The 20,509-nt window shown below is 48.5% G+C and overlaps 1 protein-coding gene across 1 annotated transcript in view; it reads left to right on the forward strand.

Moving 5' to 3' along the window:
- The window catches only part of SEMA3A (semaphorin 3A), a 365,431-nt gene that overhangs the window by 147,341 nt on the left and 197,581 nt on the right, over positions 1-20,509 (forward strand). The gene's annotated exons all lie outside the window — the stretch shown is intronic.

The raw sequence follows: 20,509 nt of genomic DNA on the forward strand, positions 1-20,509 counted from the left end.
ATGGGCTGTTTATGGTGATGTCTGTCTGTCTGTCTGTCTGCTAGCTAGCTATTAGGGTCATCAGTTCCCCCGGTGGAAGTGGAGAATTCCCTCTCCACCCCCTGCCACCACTCACCTGGCCATTGGGGGGAAACGGCAGGAACAGGCCTCCCAGAGCATGCTCCTGGCGCAGTGCTGATGTCACTCCCAGGAGTGATGTCATTGCACAGGCCGCGAGAGTGCTCCCGTGCTTTGCACCAGGCCGATTTGGGCCCCAAACAGGCCAATTCTTTAAGAATCGGCCCAGTGTGAAGCGCAGGAGCACTCTCGCAACCTATACAATGACATCATTCCCAGAAGGGACATCATCCCATAGGCGCCGGGAGCGTACGTACACTTGGACTCTTTAAAGGTGAGTGCTGGGCCATTCCCCCACTCCAGTAGAGAGGTTAAGGGGACCTGGCAACCCTTCTCTCTCTCTCTCTCTCTCTCTCTCTCTCTCTCTCTCTCTCTCTCTGTGTGTATATCACATTGATTACCCATATTTTTGCCATGAATATCTCCCAAAGTGTTTTCCATCATTAAAATTCAATAAAGAGGAACAATATACTAGGAATACATCTCCTCTGACTCTGATTTACAAATGTCATTCAGCCAAAGGCAGGCACTTCAGAGTCTTCTTTTAGTGGGAGAGGTGGGGAAAAGTGCATTTATTCCTTCAGAGGGACTTAAAAATTCTATTAACTCAAGATGGATCATATTCAGAGAAACTTTATCTAACAAATATTAAATAAACAGATATAAATTATATCCCTGTGTATATTTCCTAGGTCACCTGCTCCACTTCATCAGTGCATGACAGGTGACTCATTTTCTGACAGTGCCCTGGTGCCGCCCTTCTCTTTCAGGGACGCTTCCCAGTCTGTGGAGTCAGACTTCATCACAGCCCCCCCCCCATCCTTTTAGAGCATAAAAAGTATGTAATATATACTATTTTCGTATGCACCTGTAAGGATGCCAGGCAATTCTCAAGAGACTTCACTTCATGAGTAAAAGTTCTTTACTGATAAGATGCCAGTATCATACACTTACGTCATCCTTGCTAGGACTGGCGGCTACAGACAAGTATCAAGCAGATGTAAGTTCTCCCAGGCTACTTCTAATCTCCCCTTTCTCCTAACAGTCCTCTATCTCTGCAGACAGGAAAGCAGGCTGTGTGATTCATGGACTGCTCAAGGTCAAGCAGGCTCCCAGACTCCAGAGAGATTACAACAGGAACAAACATCTCCCATTCCCAGTTTCACACCCCATGTTCAAATAATAGAATCACCCCAACAGCATCAGCTTCAGCTGCAGGGGGGTATTGAATATGACAGCTGATCTTGAACACCTGACATTCTGCCCCCCCCCCCCAAGATCAATTCCCCCTTGGTTTTCTCAGGTATTTATTATAGAAAGCTCAAACCAGCCTCTTGGCTCTCACATCAGTAGACTTAACCCATTCAGCCTGGCTTTTTGGAAAATGTTTTCATTGAATTAGGCAGTACAGCACCACCCTCTTCCATTTGGAGTCTAAAATGAGTTCGACCTCCTGATGGGGCTGTCCATCTATAAAGTTTGGAGGTGGGGCCACGGGGTCAGGGGGCCACTTGTCAGGTCCAGGGCCCTTTTTGAGGAGTCTGAAATGGAAAATTGGGTGCACATGTCTCAAGGTTTTTGGTAATTCTAGTTCCACAGTAACATCGTTGACCATACGGATTACTTTGAAAGGACCCAGGTACTTCCATCCTAGTTTTTTGCTGGGTTGTGCTCCTTTCAAATTCTTTGTGGATATGTAAACACTGTCTGCCATTTTCAAGTCCCAAGGGGGTAAACATCTCTTATTGGCCTGTAGTTTATAAGCATGTTTAGCCCTCTCCAACGTTTGCTTCACTATATCCCACTACGACACAATTTTAGTCCACCACTCTTTCAAATCAGCCCCCTTGACGTCTGGGTCTGTGCCTAGCATTGGCAGAGGCTTTGCTTCAAAACCTTGAGTCACTTGGGAGGGTGTTTTCCCCATGGAGCTGTATAGGCTATTATTGTAGCAATATTCTGCATAAGACAAGAACTCCACCCAGTCATCTTGTTGATAGTTGATATAACATCTCAGGAACTGTTCCAGTATCTAATTAGTATATTCTGTTTGTCTGTCCATCTCTGGATGATAGCTGGAGCTCAACCCCTGCTTGATTCCTGTTACCTTCATGAGGTCCCGCCAAAAGTTGGCAACGAATTGACTCCCCCTGTCAGAAATTATCTTGTTTGGGAAAGAGTGTAAACGTACCACGTTCTGCATGAACAGGGCAACTAGTTTCTTTGCTGCATGGAGTTTGGAGCAGGGGATGAAATGTGCTTGTTTGGAGAATAAATCAACCACCACTAAAATTACAGTTTTTCCCTTAGAGGGGGGAAGGATGAAAGGTTGCGGGGGAGGGGGGTCTCTAGCAGTTGCAAGAGATCTGGAGGCTTCCCCCTGTCTTTTTTAAAAAAATATTTTGTATTGTTTTCCAACACATATATACAAACATGAGACAGTTAGCATTTTACTTGTCGATATCTATTATCTATTTCTTTTATCTCTTATATTCCACCTTGTTACATCAATTGTGAGCTCTATTATGTCATTATACAGTTAATCTTAGTATCATATTTATGTTTACTGGTTATTGTTGTTTGTCATCCATTTGTAGAAGGGTTCCCATGGTACAGAAAAATCTTCTTCCACTTGCCCTTTCATTAACAATGTTAATTTATCAATTTCCACTGTCTCCATTACCTTCATTATTAATTCTTCTTGTTGGGGGACTCTTTGTTGTTTCCAATAGGTTGCTAATAAGATTCTAGCCACTGTTACTATATGGATTGCTAAGTGTTCTTGCTCTCTCTTCATATCCGACATACAGTTTAATAAAAAATCTCTGGTTTCAAAGGAATTGTTATCTGTAGGATATTTTGTATTAACTTATGTACCATTACCCAATATCTATGTACTTCTTTGCAGGACCACCACATATGGAAAAATGTCCCTATACCTTCTTTACATTTCCAATACTTATTTGACATATTTTTAAACATTTTAGCCAGTCTAACTGGCGTTAGATACCATCTATGGAACACCTTATATAAATTCTCTTTAAATACAGATTTAGTTATTTTAACATTTACTTTCCATATCTTATCCCACTGTACTTGGTCAATATCATTACCTAAATTCTGTAACCATAGTCTTTTACATTTCTCCACCCCATCAATTTCTTTCATTTCTATTAGGAATATACACATTTTCTTTATCAAATTTTCATCTCAGTCACATAAGTTTTTCAAACTCTGTTTGTTCTAGATAAAAGCCCCCCATTTTTTAAATCTTTGTTGTATCTGGATTCAATCTGAACTCTTGACCACCAGTCTAAATTAACATCTTGGTTTTTTAGTTCTTTCGTTTTTAGTAGTCCTTTATCATGTATCAACTCTTTATATCTAATAATTTTATTTGCTGAACATACATTTGGTTGAGTGAATGCTTCTAATGGGGAGACCCATTGAGGGGTCTTCTCACTATTTGCGGTGCAATTTTTTCCCATATTGTCATAAAGGATTTCCTTATCAGGTGGTTTTTAAAGTATATCATAGAATCATAGAGTTGGAAGGGGCCATACAGACCATCTAGTCTAACCCCCTGGATTTATGTCCAGCTGTCTTCCCATACCATACAAATGCATGCCATCCCAGCTGTAAGTCATGACCTTCAAAGGCTAATAGTCTTGAATTTTCCAATAAAATCCAATCTCTCGTCCACACTAGACCAGACGCTTGGTAATACTTTTCCCAGTCTGGTAGCGCGAAAGGCTTCCCCCTGTCTTTCCCCCATCAATCAAATGGGACAACTGGGCACATACTGAGAGACGTGTTTCCTCATTCCTGACCACCAGAATTGCCTCTGTGTTAAATGCAAAATTTTTACGAACCCAAAGTGCCCTGCTGTTTTGTCATCGTGACATTTTTTCAGCACCTCCCCCCAGAGCTGCTGGTATGTACAATCTGCCCTGTTGGTACCAGCATCCACCCTCCCCCTTCTCCAGAGAACCTTGCAAACCCTCCTCCCCCTCTTTTTCCTGCTCTGCTTTGACTATCTCCAGCCAGGAGTTCGATGGGGAAGCGAGGAGTTTTTGTGCTTGCCTGTGCATCAGCACAGCCCCTCTCAACTGTGTGGGTGTGAAGACACTGTCAACAATTTCCACCCTCTGACTTTCATGTTGAGGGAGGTGGGACAGAGCATCTGCTAAGAAATTTGACTTCCTTGGGTGATGCTTGAGTGTGAATTGAAACTTTGAGAAGAACTCTGCACACCGGAGATTTGCCCCCAACCTGTGGGGTTATCTAAGTGCTTCTAGCTTCTTATGATTAGTCCAAATCTTGAAGAGTATTTTTGCCCCTTTCAGCCAATGTCACCAAATGGATAGGGCTAACTTGATGACTGCTGCTTCCTTGTCCAAAACTGACCAGTGTCTTTCTGTCTCTGAAAACTTTTTGGACACACAAGCACAGGGGTGTAGCTCGCCATTACAGCCCTCTTGTAAAATCACACACACACACACCCTGGCTACATCACTTGTGTCTACTTGCACAATGAACTTGTTTTCATCTGGGTGGCATAACACAGGTTCGGACACCTCTTGGCATTCATTTGTCCATTCCAGCTTACCACTTGGTTTTATTCCTTCAGATCCTTTTCCTTTAGTTTTTAACAAGTCTGTTAAAGTGTGGTTTGGGCAAAATTTAGAATGAATGATCTGTAAAAATTTGCAAAGCCCAGGAAGGATTATAATTGCTGTCTCATTTTAGGAGCCTCCCATCCCAACACATCTCTGACTTTAGCGGGGTCCATCCCAAGTCCCTCCTTAGACACTCTGTAGCCCAAGAAGTCCAGTTCAGTTTTATGAAACTCACACTTTGACAATTTTGCATACAGTTTGTTCTTATAAAGGGTGCTCAGAACTTCTGGTATGAGCCTCACATGTGTGTCATAATCATTAGAATAAATCAGAATGTCATCTGAATAAATGACCACCTCTTTGTACAGATATTTATGCAACACTTCATCAATCAGATTCATGAAGACTCCAGGTGCCCCTTGAAGTCTGAACAGCATGACTAGGTACTCAAATTGTCCCAGGGGGGTGTTAAAGGCAGTTTTCCACTCGTCGCCCTCCCTGATGCACACTCTGAAATAAGCATCTCTTAAATCAAGTTTGGTGAAATCTTTCCTTTGGTCACCTCTCGCAGCAGATCTCTAATGAGGGGAAGTGGGTATGCATTGACACTGCATTAATCTCTTGGTAATCTGTGCACAAATGTAAGCCCCCATCCTTCTTTTTGCGAAACAATACTGGGGCAACATGAGGGGAACTTGCGGGTCGAATAAAACCCCTTTCCAAGTTTTTGTCAATGAACTTGCGAACTCTGTTCACTCTGCTGGGCTCATCAAATACAGCTTCCTCCTAGGAAGGTTCTGCCCAGCTATCAGTTCAATAGCAGTCTGGGGGAGGGATGAGCGGCTGGTCTTATGGTCCTTGTGGCCCTTGGGTGGCTTGACCCAGCTGGCCACCCTGGCCTCCCAGGGGCCATGTTGGAAGGCCCCCTGCAGCACCTCTTGAATATTCTCCATGAAAGCATACAATTCCGTTTTCCACTCATTGCCCTCCCTGATGCACACTCTGAACTAAGCATCTCTTAAGTCTGGTGAAATCTTTCCTTTGGCCACCACTCCCTCACCTCCCCCATATCGGCTTGGATTTCTTGCACTTCATCAGTGGAGGGCACTTCCAACATTCCCCTCCTTCCTGATTCCTCATCACCTTCCCCTCCTTCTTCGGGGAAATCATCCCATTGGATCAGGGATGGTCTGTGGAGCTAAGCCCTCCAACTATCTCTTGGGTCCAACTCCCTCCTGGCTGACACCACTCGCGGGGTCCCGTCCATCCAAGCTCTGTAACCAATAGACTGCCAGAAAACGCCTGTGCAGAGTATTGTGCCATCTCCTGCGTTGGATCCATGTTCCTTGGTGAGGTTTTTAAGGCTTCCCTCAGTCTGCGTCAGACCCCTTGCCTCCCTCAGCCACCATGGCTCAGAGTTAGGGGCCTACAGTGAAATAGGTCCAAGCATTAAGAAAGGGAGTCCTAGCAATCTGTAAGAATGCCAAATAACTCTCAATAGACTTCACTTCATGAGTAAAAGTTCTTTATTGATAAGATGCCAGTATCATACACTTATGCCATCCATGCTAGGACTGGCTGCTACAGACAGGTATCAAGCATAGGTTCCCCAAGGCTGCTCGTAATCCCTCCCCCTTTCTCCTAACAGTCTTCTAACTCTGCAAACAGAAAAAAACAGGCTGTGTGATTCATGGACTTCTCAAGGTCAAGCAGGCTCCCAGATTACAACAGAAACAAACATCTCCCATTCCCAGTTTCCCATGCCAGGTTCAAATAACAGAATCAGAGCACAATCCAACTTCCTACGAAAAATATTGGGCGTTCCCATGTGTGTGTCTTATGTGGCCATCTTCCTTGAAACCAATCAAAGACTCCTTGAGACTAAAGCATGGATTAATACTATCAAATTTTGCTTACATCTACATTTTAAGAATCATGAGGATCACCTCATCTTTCACATACAGATGGAGTCTCAGTCATCCATGTGGCTTAACCACATAGAAAAAAAATTAACTCAATAGGGATTGATATTGAAGATTTATTTTCCCTCCCAGAAAAATCAGCTTATGCATTGATCAGACAAAGACTCCTTGACATTGAGATTCAGAATCTCAGGAGTCTTGCAAAAGACAGTTGTTCACCCCTGGGTTTGGGGTTTTTACCCTCTGGTTCTAGGGCAGCATATCTTACCTGTTGAATAGCCCCACATTATTTCATAGCTTATTCATTAGCTCAGTACCTTCCGCAATACTTTATGGGAGATTTCATAAAACACCATATGCTAACCAGTTATGCACTTGTGCTCCGTGAGACATGGAAACCCTGGAACATGTTTTTTTTGTATTGTACTTATTACCATGATTTATGCCCCATACTTATTGATCCATTGCTGAGAGAGGAAATTGGGAAATCTGATAAATGTAAAATTATCTTCCTATTGGCTACTTGGAACCAAAAGGTGATCGAAACTGTGGCTAAATTTTTGTATCTTGCATCTATGAGGCAAGTTGTGTATTTGCAGACTGAGTTTTGATTGCATAGAGTGTTTTTGTTATTAATATGGATGTAATGACAATAAAGATTGCTGCTGCTGCTGCCTCTGGGAATCACCTCAACAACATCCGCTTCAATGGTAGGGGAGTATTGAATATGACAGGTGATCCTGAACACCTGACAGTGCCTCAATTTTTCAGTTTTCTACACTTCCTATTTTTTGTCTAGAGAGGAAGCTTGGTTTATTTCATCTGTAGAGTTCCAAAATAAACCGCAAAGCACAGTCAACGGGGAAATCTCTGTTGGATACTTGTAACATTTTTGGGAATGGCGCTCGAGCATCTCCCAGTTTTTGCTGGGTCTCTGGCGGGAGAGTTCTTGGTACGTCGTTCCCCTTGTCATGTTTAGTATTGGCATGTAGTTTGCAGGACATGATTAGGTTAACTGTAGAAGGATTGCAAGGATGGCTCAAATTTCAGGTGTTGGAAAACATTTGGTCAAATGTTTACCAATGAAGGGGCACTTGCCAGAGTGCCGAGTGTAGGGGGCACACGCTTTGCATTAAGAATACTTCAAGCCTTGAAAGACTAAGTTTAAAAGTTTAAAATGTTGCTGAGACTTTGGATTGGAGCTCTTCTTGATAGCAGATGGCTATGCACACATAAGAACCTAAGAGAAGCCATGTTGGATCAGGCCAATGGCCCATCCAGTCCAACACCCTGTGTCACACAGTGGCCAAAAAAACAGGTGTCCTCAGGAGGTCTGCCAGTGCGGAAGGGACGCTAGAAGCCCTCCCACTGATTGCCCTCCCCCCCAAACACCAAGAATACAGAGCCTCACTGCCCTAGACAGAGAGTTCCATCTATACCTTGTGGATAAGAGCCACTGATGGACCTCTGCTCCATATGTTTATCCAATCCCTTCTTGAAGCTGTCTATACTTGAAGCTGCCACCACCTCCTGAGGCAGTGAATTCCATATGTTAATCACCCTTTGGGTGAAGAAGTACTTTCTTTTAGCCGTTCTAACCCGACTGCTCAGCAATTTCATTGAGTGCCCACGCGTAGAGATGCACGATCCGCATTACAAACGTGAAATACCCACGAAAATGGCGATTGCGCGATTGTGACCCGGCGGATTGTGATCTTCCACGGCCCACGATCCAGCGGTCAGGAGAGGCCTGGATCATGGCGTTCAGGATCAGTTCGGGAATCCAGACACTCAGGCACCAGCAATCTATTGCCCTGGCAACGGAGCCAGAGGAATGCCTGAGCTCCGCTTGCCCTCCTTCTGTCACCCTGGAAACCTGAATGGAAGCCCAGCTTTCCTTGATCAGCAGGGCTTCCTTCCAACCATAGAGCTGCAAAGCAGTTACAAGTTGGGAGAAGACACCCAGGGAAGGGAGGGGGAAGTGGGTGTTCTGTAGCCATGGGCACTCCAATCTCATCCCTGCAAACCCTGATAGGCAGCTCTGATGGCCAAACACAGACCTCCTGTGTTGCTGAATGGGACCCATGCTTATAAATAGCCATGGTCTCCCAGGCTGGGGTTCACTTTCTGCCAGCAGTGGAGTGGGACAGAGCTCTTGCTTGCCACTTGCTAGCCTTTGGCGAGGGGGGGGGAAAGAGAGAGAAGAGAGAGAGAGAGAGAGAGAGAGAGAGAGAGAGAGAGAGAGAGAGTACAATTGTGCTTGGCTTTGGTGGATAGGGATCTATCTCCTCTGGTTCCAGGGCTGCTGCCTGGCTCTCAGGCCAAGCTCAGTGGGCACCTCGGCTGAGGGCTCACATTAGTGCCTGATATGGTCAGGTCTGTGGGAGTGGTGGGCTAGGGCTCTAGTCCCTCACTCCCTCTGGTGCCAGGGCTGCTGCCTGGCTCTGGGGCCAAGCTCAGTGGGCACCTCAGCTGAGGGCTCACATTAGTGCCTGAACTGGTCAGGTCTGTGGGAGCGGTGGGCTAGGGCTCTAGTCCCTCCCTCCATCTGGTTCAGGGGCTGCTGTCTGGCTCTGGGGCCAAGCTCAGAGGGAACCTCGGCTGAGGGCTCACATTAGTGCCTGATCTGGTCAGGTCTGTGGGAGTGGTGGGCTAGGGCTCTAGTCCCTCCCTCCCTCTGGTGCCAGGGCTGCTGCCAGGCCTTGGGGCCAAGCTCGGTGGGTACCTCGGCTGAGGGTTCACCAAATGATTCATACTATTATCACAATCCTAATCATTTTAATTATGATTCTTATTATTACTATTATTATTCTTAGTCATTGTCCCTGTTCTGCCCAGGCATCTTGGTGTGCTGGGCTATGGCTGTAGACCCAGCCGCTGATTCCAGTTCTGCTGCCAGGCCCTGGGGCCGAGCTCAGTGGGCACCTCAACTGAGGGCTCACACAGTGTAATTAGTGCCTGTTCTGTTCAGATCTGTGGCCGTGGTGGGCTAGGGCTCTAGTCCCTCCCTCCCTCTGGTACCAGGGCTGCTGCCAGGCCCTGGGGCCAAGCTCAGTGGGTACTTCGGCAGAGGGCTCACATTGTTATTAATCAGTGCCTGATCTGTTCAGTTCTGTGGGAGTGGTGGGCTAGGGTTCTAGTCCCTCCCTCCCTCCCTCTGGTGCCAGGGCTGCTGCCTGGCCCTGTTGCCCAGCTCAGTGGGTGCCTCAGCTGAGGGCTCACATTAGTGCCTGATCGGGTCAGGTCTGTGGGAGTGGTGGGCTAGGGCTCTAGTCCTTCCCTCCCTCTGGTGCCAGGGCTGCTGCCAGGCCCTGGGGCCAAGCTCAGTGGGCACCTCAGCTGAGGGCACACAGATTCAACTCCTTGTCCCGATGCAGACTCACACTGGCAGCAGGCAAGGGATGACTCCCAAGTTGTCTGAGCAGGGCAGCACCCAGTTCCAAGGTTCAGGCACCAACTGGGCACACTCACGGCTTCAAGTCCAAAGGGGGATTCCAAAAACACATCCACAGGAACAGGCCAAGGTCAGGGACAAGAGAATCAGTTCCAAACAGCAGCAAGGTCAGTAGTGAGCAGACTCATTGCTTCCACACAGCCACTCCCTCTTCGGCTGCTTTTAAGCCTCACATTGCTCAGCTGCTTGTGCTATAGCACGCACCTGCCGGCTGTCTCAGTCCTGCGAGCACTCATCATCACTAATGATGCTGGGCCGGTGCTGTGCTGCTAGCCTGGCACTGCGCCTTCTGGCTTGGAGGGCTCTTCTAGCCCTCCTCTGGCAGTGCTCCCGAGGCTCTGGTGATGAAGGGGGAGAGCTGGTCTGCACCTGGCTTTCTGTTGCCAGCCCAGGGCTGGGAAGCTGAGGAACCGATGTGCTGGGACCTGGCTGTGGATCAGTATCTGAGCCTTCAGGGCCTGCCTCCTCCTGCAGTGCCTCTGCCACTGGCTGTGGACCTGGGTCAGGTTCACCAGCTGCCTCTTCCTCAGAAGAGTCCTCTGAGTCTCTCTGCTCCACTGGGCCAGGTTGGTCCATGACACTCCTTTCCTGTCCTCCTTAATTCTAGTTAGGTGGCACAATGAGTCTTCCTCTTGTGTTGGCTGCCAAGGGTGGTTGTGGGGTGAAGTGCGATGGCAGTCCTCCTGGTTCAGTTGTGGAAAGCAGTTTTGGGTGTGGCTCAGGGGCTGCAGGGAGTCCTCCCACTCCCCCAATTCACCTATGCAGGCTGTGGAGGCCCAATAGGTCTTTACGCAGGAGGGAGAGAATCTCTCTCAACATTTTGAGGAGGGATGGGTGGGCAATGGATCCCTGGAGGAATGGTATGTGTGTTATGAAAGATCCCTCCCGTCCCCATCCCAAACTCTTGGTGGTGTCCCCTCCCGCAGTCCACCCCTCACCCCATCGTCCGTGTCCAGCCCTGCAGCACAGCCTGTAACCGTTCGTCCTCCTTCCCCTGGGACAGTTAGCGGCTGGTATTACAAGGCCTCTGTATGGAGGCACTTTCAGGTCCTTCCTGATGACCCCTGTGTTGTGCGGTGCCGTGCCTGTGATGTCCTGGTGCGCAGGGGCAAAACCCCCGAAGCACCTGTCTTTGACGGCCCTGACTCGGCACCTGAAGAGGCACCACCCGAGCCTGTCTCCCTCCTCACCCAGTGAAACATCCATTGGGAGAAAGGGGGCCACCCACTCTTCTGAGTGGGGGTCAGTGGGAGGATCACTTTGCCCTGAGGGTGATGCAGAGCAATCCGGCAGGCAGCGCTGGCGGAGGTTGTCCCCTCGCGGTCTGGGACAGCGCTGCTTACAACCTCGAGGCTGATGGCTCAGGAGGCTGCTGCCACCGCACTGTTCCTCAGCGGGACCCTTGGGTGAGGACCCGCGGTGGCTGGTGGATCAGGCCCCCAGTCCGAATGACACGTCCTCTCCCTCCCACACTGGGAATCCCAGTGCGCTCCTCTTTGGCCTGGCGGTTGCGGGGGGATCTTCCCACTTACCCCCCACTTGACAGGTCCTCTCCCTCCTGTCCTTTCCAGCAAGACAGGAAGGTGGGTGATGCTGCTGATGGCAGCCTCCTTTGGGCTCTTGCGCAGCAGCTCAGGAACTGTTGCACATATAGTTCTGCCGTGCGGTGCTCCCATCCATCGCAAACGCAGAGCCCTCTGAGCAGGAGGGAATGGGCCGCTAGACTGATGTCCTTCCCACAAAGGCAGGAAGGTGGCCGATGTCAGCTGCTGCTGCTGCTGCTGCTGCTGTCACGTTTCCGTCTCCCCCTCTCAGGAACCACTCTGACCTGTCCAAACAATGCCTCCTGTCCTGCCCATCCCCTACTTTCCGCAAAGCCAGGACAGCGGATCAGGTCAGCCGCTGCTTCACGAGGGACTATCCTATTAATGCTCCCTCCTTGGTTAAACAGCTCAGTTGCGCTCGCGCAGCCGATTGTAATGTGTATGGATACAGTTGGTTGACAATGTGGCAGCATCCCACTCAACAGGCCTGACGGGACCTCTTTCAGCTGGGTGGGAATGTCTCCCGCAACTCCCGTGCTTTCCATCAAGGCAGGAAAGTGGGTACTGTCAGCTGCCACCGTATTCCTCCTCAGTGGGACCCTCGGTTGAGGAGCCATAGCTGCTGGGGGATCTTCCCCCTCCCCCTCCTCATGTCGGACAGAACAAGACAGAGTGACCGATAGAAAGATGTATTGACAAACAACAACAAAACCAATTGGAAAAAGATAGACACACAAGCCTACAGATGGATGATGATAGGGAAAGGAAAACAGAAAAGAACATAGTTATTGAAAGAGGAAAAAAGACAGCTAGAGATAATAAAGGACAGATATATATGTAGAAAGAGAGAGATTCAGATAAATAGTGGTGGAATCACATAGGAAGAGACAGAGATCGAAAGTTGCAAACAGACGGTGAGAGGGAGAAACAGATAGAAAGGGGCACGCAGATATCAACCGTTCTAGAAGTAGAAATAGAATGTGAATGCATCAAGGAGATATAGAATCGAACAGAACACACCACATCCATAGAGAAAAGGACTGAAAATCAAAAACAGAGAAAGAGACAAACAGTCCAGAATGTATCAGTGTAATGCAAAAGACACTAGAATGTATGCACAAACATTAGGGAATGAATGTTCGTTAGAGAATGATATATGGTTGGAGAACTGAATGTAGAGTTGGGGGTGGTTGGGGGTGGGACACGTCCTCTCCCTCCCATGCCAGGAATACCAGCACGCTCATCTTTGGCCTGGCGGTTGCGGGGGGATCTTCCCACTTACCCCCCACATGACAAGTCCTCTCCCTCCCATCCTTTCCAGCAAGGCAGGAAGGTGTGTACTGTTGGCTTCCTCCGCCACACTGTTCCTTGGTGGGACCCTCGGGTGAGGACCCGCGGCTGCTGGGGGATATTCCCCCTCCCCCTCCTCATGATGACAGGTCCTCTCCCACCCACTCCGGGAATACCAGCACGCTCTCCGCTGCCTCCCCGTGCCCGCCAGGCCCAGCAGCTGCCGCCAGCACCCACCTTCCGGCCTGTGCCAGGAATACCAGCATGCTTCACTTCGGCCTGGCGGGCAGGCACATGGGAGGTGCTGCCGGCAAGTGGGCAGACCCCCCCGCCCCCTGAGGGGAGGAGGCTCTCCAACACCTCCCTGTGCCCGCCAGGCCCAGCGGCCGCCGCCAGCACCCACCTTCCAGCCTGCACCGGGAATACCAGCGCGCTCCACTTCGGCCTGGCGGGCAGGTGAGCAGCCAGACCTCCTGCCTCCTGAGGGGAGGTGGCTCTCCGCCACCTCCCCTTGCCCACCAGGCCCGGCGGCTGCCACCAGCACCCACCTTCCGGCCTGTGCCAGGAATACCAGTGCGCTCCACTTCAGCCTGGTGGGCGGGCACATGGGGGTGCCGCTGGAGGGCAGCCAGATCACCCGCCCCCTGAGGGGAGGCAGCTCTCCACTGCCTCCCCGTGCCCGCCATGCCCGGCGGCCGCCGCCAACACCCACCTTCTGGCCTTCGCCGGGAATACCAGCGTTCTCTAGTTCGGCCTGGTGGGTGGGCACATGGTGGATGCCACCAGCGAGCGGCCAGATCCCCCGCCCCCTGAGGGGAGGCGGCTCTCCGCCACCTCCCCGTGCTCTCCAGGCCCGGCGGCCGCTGCCAGTACCCACCGTTCCTTTCTTGCTGGGAATACCAGTGCGCTCCAGTTCAGCCTGGTGGGCGGGCACATGGGGGGTGCCGCCATTGACCGGCTAGACCCCCTGCCCGAAGGGGAGGCTGCTCGTCGTCACCTCCCCGTGCCCGCCAGGCTCGGCAGCCGCCGCCAACACCCACCTTCCCACATAGCTGGGAATAGCAGCGCGCCCTGCTTTGGCCTCCATGATCTGGTTCGGTTTGGGAACGGGAGATGTTCGTTGCAGTTTGTTAATTCGGGATCGTCGCCGGCACCGAACCATGATTTGCGTCTTCGTTAATTTTTTTTGGCTCGTGCCCATGTCTACCCACGAGTTCTTGTATTGTGAGAAAGGGCGAAAAATACTTCTTTCTCTACCTTCTCTATCCCATGCGTAATCTTGTAAACCTCTACCACGTCACCCTTCAGTCATCGTTTCTCCAAGCTAAAGAGCCCCAAGCGCTTTAACCTTTCTTCACAGGGGAAGTGTTCCATTCCTTTAATCATTCTAGTTGCCCTTTTCTGCACTTTTTCAAGTGCTATATCTTTTTTGAGGTGTGGTGACCAGAATTGTACACAGTATTCCAAATGAGGGCATACCATTGATTTATACAGGGGCATTATGATACTAGCTGATTTGTTTTCAATTCCCTTTCTAATAATCCCCAGCACAGCGTTGGCCTTTTTTATTGCCATTGCACACTGTATCGACATTTTCAGTGAGTTATCCACCACGACTCCAAGATCTCTCTCTTGGTCAGTCTCCGCCAGTTTGGACCCCATCATTGTGTATTTATATTTGGGATTTTTGGCCCCAATGTGCATTACTTTGCACTTGGCAACGTTGAACCTCATTTGCTGCGTTGACGCCCACTCGCCCAACCTCGACAGATCCCTTTGGAGTTTTTCACAATCCTCCCTGGTTCTCCCCACCCTGAACAATTCAGTGTCATCTGCAAACATAGCCACTTCACATGTAGGCACACTCACCGCACTGTGCTCCAGTGACTAGAGATGACAGTAGTTGTGCCATGTGTGGAGCTGCTGGGATCACCTTTACATTTTTTTATATGAACACTAACAGTATTCTGTTACTAACATCAATATAATATGAATGTGCCTGCGGGCGTTTAAAATCCATATAACATATTTGCTTGATCCTTTTCTCAGAAGACACACATTTAATTTATGGAAGTGTTTTAAGCTGCTCTTTGTATTACGTTTGCTCTCGCAGATGTCAAAAACACATTTACTGGGAGGCTGCCTTTCGGATTTGACATTCAGGATTGCAAATTGTCACAAAAAAAAAAAGACCTCATCATTCAAGTAGATGAAGAGTACACTCGATCATCTCAAGGACTGATTTCAGCCTTGGTGAAAAATTAACGTATCCGTGTGCCGTGATGACTTAAATACTCTTCAGGCCATTTCCCCTCTTCTTCATAAAAAGTCTATTAATTTTTAAAACATCTTTTCTCTGAATGTGATTATTTAACACTCACTTTTTAGTGGGAAGGGGGTTACCATAAGGTTTTTTTGTTGCTTTATTTCAAATTATATACATGGCAACTTGTACTCGTCCTTTGACCATAGTCAGACACTCCCCCCCTACACACACACACACGTCAGAAAGATCTGTCACTGCTTGTTGCATTAAAAAGATTTTTTCTTCCCGTCTCCAATATGGGTACTGGTAGACATATTAATTAACTTAGTTCTGTAGGATAAATATCAGTCAATTATCGGGTATCTGACAAGCAGACTACCTGCAGATAGATGGCAAGTATCTTGGACACATCTTGGACACTTTTGTAAAAGCTTTCAATTTCTTCCTCTTCAGCATTTGTAGTTGGGACATAAAGTTTTTCTGAACGTCCTGTAACTTAACTGCCCTCCCCCCATTTTCAGAAAGAAAATAAAATTGAGGGAAAGTAAGCAGGGCCAAACGGACATACCTGAAAGTGAAGAGACTCCAGCACATGGGCTCCAAGCCATCAGTCACTGATGCAGACGCAGAAATGGGGGACACCATGCCGAGCCAACTACGTCACTTCCTTTATAGTTTCTTCTTTCCCTTCACCCCAAAGCTGATAGGCAGGGAGGGGTCATGCTCCTAGGACCCTATTTGCAGGGACACAATGTATTGCCCGGGTAGCACCCCTCCTGAAAGATGCATCCCCCCCTTCCCTCCAACTGAGTTAAATTAAATTGAATTGATATTTTCGAAACCAATTTGCAGAGGGAGAGGTTGGTGCTCCTCCCTTTTTGACGACCCAATTAGCAGGAAGAAAAGACAATGCCATTGCCCAGGAAAAATGGACTCATCCACACCGTGCACACTCCCCTTCCCACTGACAGAGTTCATTGCTCTAATGCTAAGGGCTCCGTCTCTCCCCTTGGGATCCAATTGGTAGTGTATCGTTGAGGAAAGATGCAGCCAGCCCAGTACTGCCCAGCATGCCTGCCTAGGCTGCCCCTGCAAGGAGAAGAACCAAAACAAAACACATGACCTGAGAGGGGGGTGGGGGAGTCGTTTACAGCTTTGTTCCCTGAGTTTGTTTCATCATTCCGGAAGCCACTTTAACAAGGTGAAGCAGCAATTTCTGGGTGTATTTTCGGCTTGCTTATTCCAGTTGCACACCTCTAGGAAGGGCAGCTTCTCAGACTAAAGTGCACAGGAACAAATTCGGAATCTTTCGGTTGTTTTGCCTCTTTTTTGCATAATGGTCACAGGGAGCAGAAACAACTGTAACTTCTCCTTGTATGGGTTCTGTGAGGCTTAGGAAGCAAACTTTCACATAAATTTAAGGGAAAAAACCCTTTTAACAATTAATACAGTACCACTGTTTTTTCTTTAACTAAACTCATAAGTGCAACCATACAGCTTTGAAAAGGTAAACAGTTCAACTTAGTAAAATCAGACAAGTGATAAAGAGTCCTTTTTTCACTATCCTTCCAATTTGAAGCGACTGTAGCCCAGGCTTCCATCCTCTTCTTGCGGAAGTACAGCCATGCCAAAATAATATAATCCTAGTAACACCATCCAGACACAATACACAAACACCACTTAAAGTCATATTGTTCACATGCAACATTCGATTACCATATTCAAAGTGATAAGAGCATATGGATTATTATTCAACTCCCCGGCAACCAGCTTCTTTCTCAGCTGCCTGGCTCAAGCTACTGACTCCACCCTGCTGGGCTAAACCAGTTACCTCATAGGGGTTAAACAAGCACTCTTTTGTCTTCAGTCATTCTCTGGCCAGGTTCCAAAGTATTGGAGGTGGGCAAATGTCGTCCCATTCTTCAAAAAAGGGGAAAAGGAGGATTCAGGTAACTACCGACCCATCAGCTTGACATCTGTACCAGGAAAAATCTTAGAACAAATCATCAAACAGCCAGTCCTTGAGCATTTAGAAAGGAAGGGTGTGGTTACTAAGAGCCAGCATGGGTTTCTCAAGAACAAGTCATGTCAGACTAACCTTATCTCTTTTTTTTGAGATAATTACTACCCTCCTGGATCAGGGGAATGCTGTAGACATAATTTATCTCGATTTCAGTAAGGCTTTTGATAAGGTTCCACATAATATCCTTGTTGACAAGTAGGTAAATGTGGTGTGGATCCTATTACTATTAGGTGGATCTGTAACTGGTTGACAGATCGCACCCAAAGAATGCTAGTTAATGGTTCCTTATTGTCTTGGAGAAGAGTGACAAGTGGAGTTCCCCAGGGATCAGTCTTAGGTCCTGTTCTGTTCAACATTTTTATAAATGATTTGGATGAAGGAATAGAGGTAATACTTATTAAATTTGCAGATGACGCTAAATTGGGAGGGGTAGCAAATATGGTCAAAGACAGAGTAAGGATACAGGATGATCTTGACAGGCTGGAAAACTGGGCAAAAGCAAATAAAATGAATTTCAACAGAGATAAATGCCAAGTTCTATATAGGATGGGGGAGACTTGTCTTGGCAGTAGTATGTGCGAAAAGGATCTAGGGGTCTTAGTAGACCATACACTGAACATGAGTCTGCAGTGTGATGTGGTAGCTAAAAAGGCAAATGCGGTTTTGGGCTATATCAACAGAAGCAGAGTATCCAGATCACGCAAAGTGATGGTATTGCTCTACTCTGCTCTGGTTCGACCTCCCCTAGAGTATTGTGTTCAGTTTTGGGCACCACAATTTACAAAGGATATAGACAAGCTGGAATGTGTCCAGAGTAGAGGCAACGAAGATGGTGAGGGGTCTGGAGTCCAAGCCCTATGAGGAAAGGTTGAAGGAGCTTGATATGTTTAGCCTGGAGAGGAGACGACTGAGATGTGATATGATAACCGTCTTCAAGGACTTGAAGGGTTGTCATATAGAGGATGGTGCAGAGTTGTTTTCTGTCACCCCAAAAGGTTGGACCAGAACTAACTGGTTGAAGTTAAATCAAAACGTTTTTGGCTAAACATTAGGAAGAACTTCCTGACAGTGAGAGCGGTCCCTCAGTGGAACAGGCTTCCTCGGGAGGTGGTGGGCTCTCCTTCTTTGGAGGTTTTTAAGCAGAGGCCGGATGGCCGTCTGACAGCAATGCTGATTCTGTGAACCTAGGCAGATCATGAGAGGAGGGGCAGAAAGGGTTACAACAGTGCTTAGTTCTCGGGGCCCCTTCTTAATGTCGATTGCCACTTCGGGGTAAGGAAGCAATTTCCCCGCAGACCAGTTTGGCCAGGCATCTTGTTTGTGCTTTGCCATCTTCTGGGCACGTAGCAGGGGGGGGGAGGTCACTGCTACATGCACTTTGCAGAGGCTTGGACTAGGTGACCCTGGAGGCCACTTCCAACCCTACGATTCTTTTTCCTCTCACATTAAAGATGTAGATGATTATGTTCATGAAGTGTTTACTAGCAGGTTCTTGTAATTCTTCAAACTCATGTTCAAAACATGCCTACCTACAGTTGCCAAGGACCTGGAGTCCCTCGACAGGAGATGCCCAGGTCCCTGGACTCTCCTGGCACGGAGTTGGCGGCTGGCACTTACCCCAGTTTGTTTCTTCCTGCTTGTGTGATGACGTCACTTCCGGGAGTGACATCATCATGTGAGGGTCAAAGGAGGCCCTTGTCCTCACTGGCACAGGCTGCTCTTGCCGTGACAGTGGCCCACTCTTGCCACCACTGCTGTGGCCCATTCTCATTTGGTGCAAAGGGGCCGTGGCGGTGGTGGTGAGAGCGGGCCATGGTGGTGGCATGAGCAGCTTGCTCTTGCCGCCGCTGCCGTGGACCGCTCACCCCGCTGCAGCCTGCTCCCACTGCTGCTGCCGTGGCCCACTCTCACCGCCGCCACCGCGGTCCACTCTTGCAGTGCGGGAGCGTGCCCCCCACCCAGGGGTGCGCCACACCACCTGGGGAGGGGGCATCACAGGGAGCATACCCCCCCCCGCTAGCCAAGTAAGTGGGTACAGGTGGGAAAGGGTGGGATTGGAGGATCCCTGCCCTGGGCGGGGGAATGGAAACCCTATGTCTACCATTTACAGTTTGGGCCTTAATTAATGATCCTGTCAGTTAGATACCCATGTTACTGGCTGACTTTCCTGGATGTGTTGGGATTTGAACCCAGGCCCCCAAGTCCTAGTCTTGCTCCTTGACCACCACACAGGGCCTGGTACAGGGACTACACCTCTTTCCACCACCTTCTATAAGTACAAGCTGACTCCCTATTTTAATTTGGTCTTCTACCCTTTTAACCCAAAGTTCTGTGTACAAAAAGACACACTCTTTCCCCTTTCTCTCCAGTCTTTTTTTAAAAAAGGGAACAAGGTCTGTGTCATCTCCAGGGGGATCTGCATATCTTTCTGGCCCACCACGCAGTGCTTGCATTTGCACATGTGCAATTTGGAATATGAAGGCGTTGGATATCTCTGATACCGGACATTAAATTTCATGGTACACATGGCCCGGCCCAACAAAGTGACGCTTCTGTCAGATCCGAACCTCATAACAAATGAGTTCAATACCCCTGATCTAAACCATCTATAAAACTGAAATTAAACAGAGAAAAGTCTGAAAATGGGACCCTTTTGACACCTAAAATTAAAAATTGCCATGTGTCTATAATCTGGTGTAATTTAAAGTCTCTGGTTTGGCCATCATCAGTATTTATTCTTACATATTTTAATTTGATAATCTTTAACTAAAGGGAATAGAGCTGTAGTTTTATATAAGTCTATTCTAGTGTTCCTGGTTGCCCGCCAATTGACATCCATTGGCAGGTAACTTGGGCAAGTGTGCAGCGGATGCGTTCCCAGTGAGGCGCAACAACTTCACATTCTCAGGTGGCATCACTAGACTGGCGGCAGGCAGGCTCCCGCTTCTCAGGGGCCAATTTTGCCCCCAAGCAGGTTAAATTGGCTCACCGGCGCAGGCTACTCTCCCCACAAGTGTGGGACCAGGCTCACTGCTGGCATGATGACATCCCTCCTCGGAAGTGCCATCATTGCACCAGCACCAGGAGCATGTGCTAGGGTTGCCAGCCTCCAGGTGGTGGCAGGAGATCTCCCAGAATTACAGCTGATTGCCAGGCGACAGAGATCAGTTCCCCTGGAGAAGATGGCAGCTTTTGAGGGCGGGCTCTTTGGTATTATACCAGTCTGAGTCCCGTCTCATCCCCAAAACTTGCTCTCTCTAGGCTTCACCCTCCA

Source organism: Eublepharis macularius, chromosome 16 (genome assembly GCF_028583425.1).
Source record: "Eublepharis macularius isolate TG4126 chromosome 16, MPM_Emac_v1.0, whole genome shotgun sequence".
Lineage (NCBI taxonomy): Eukaryota > Metazoa > Chordata > Lepidosauria > Squamata > Eublepharidae > Eublepharis > Eublepharis macularius.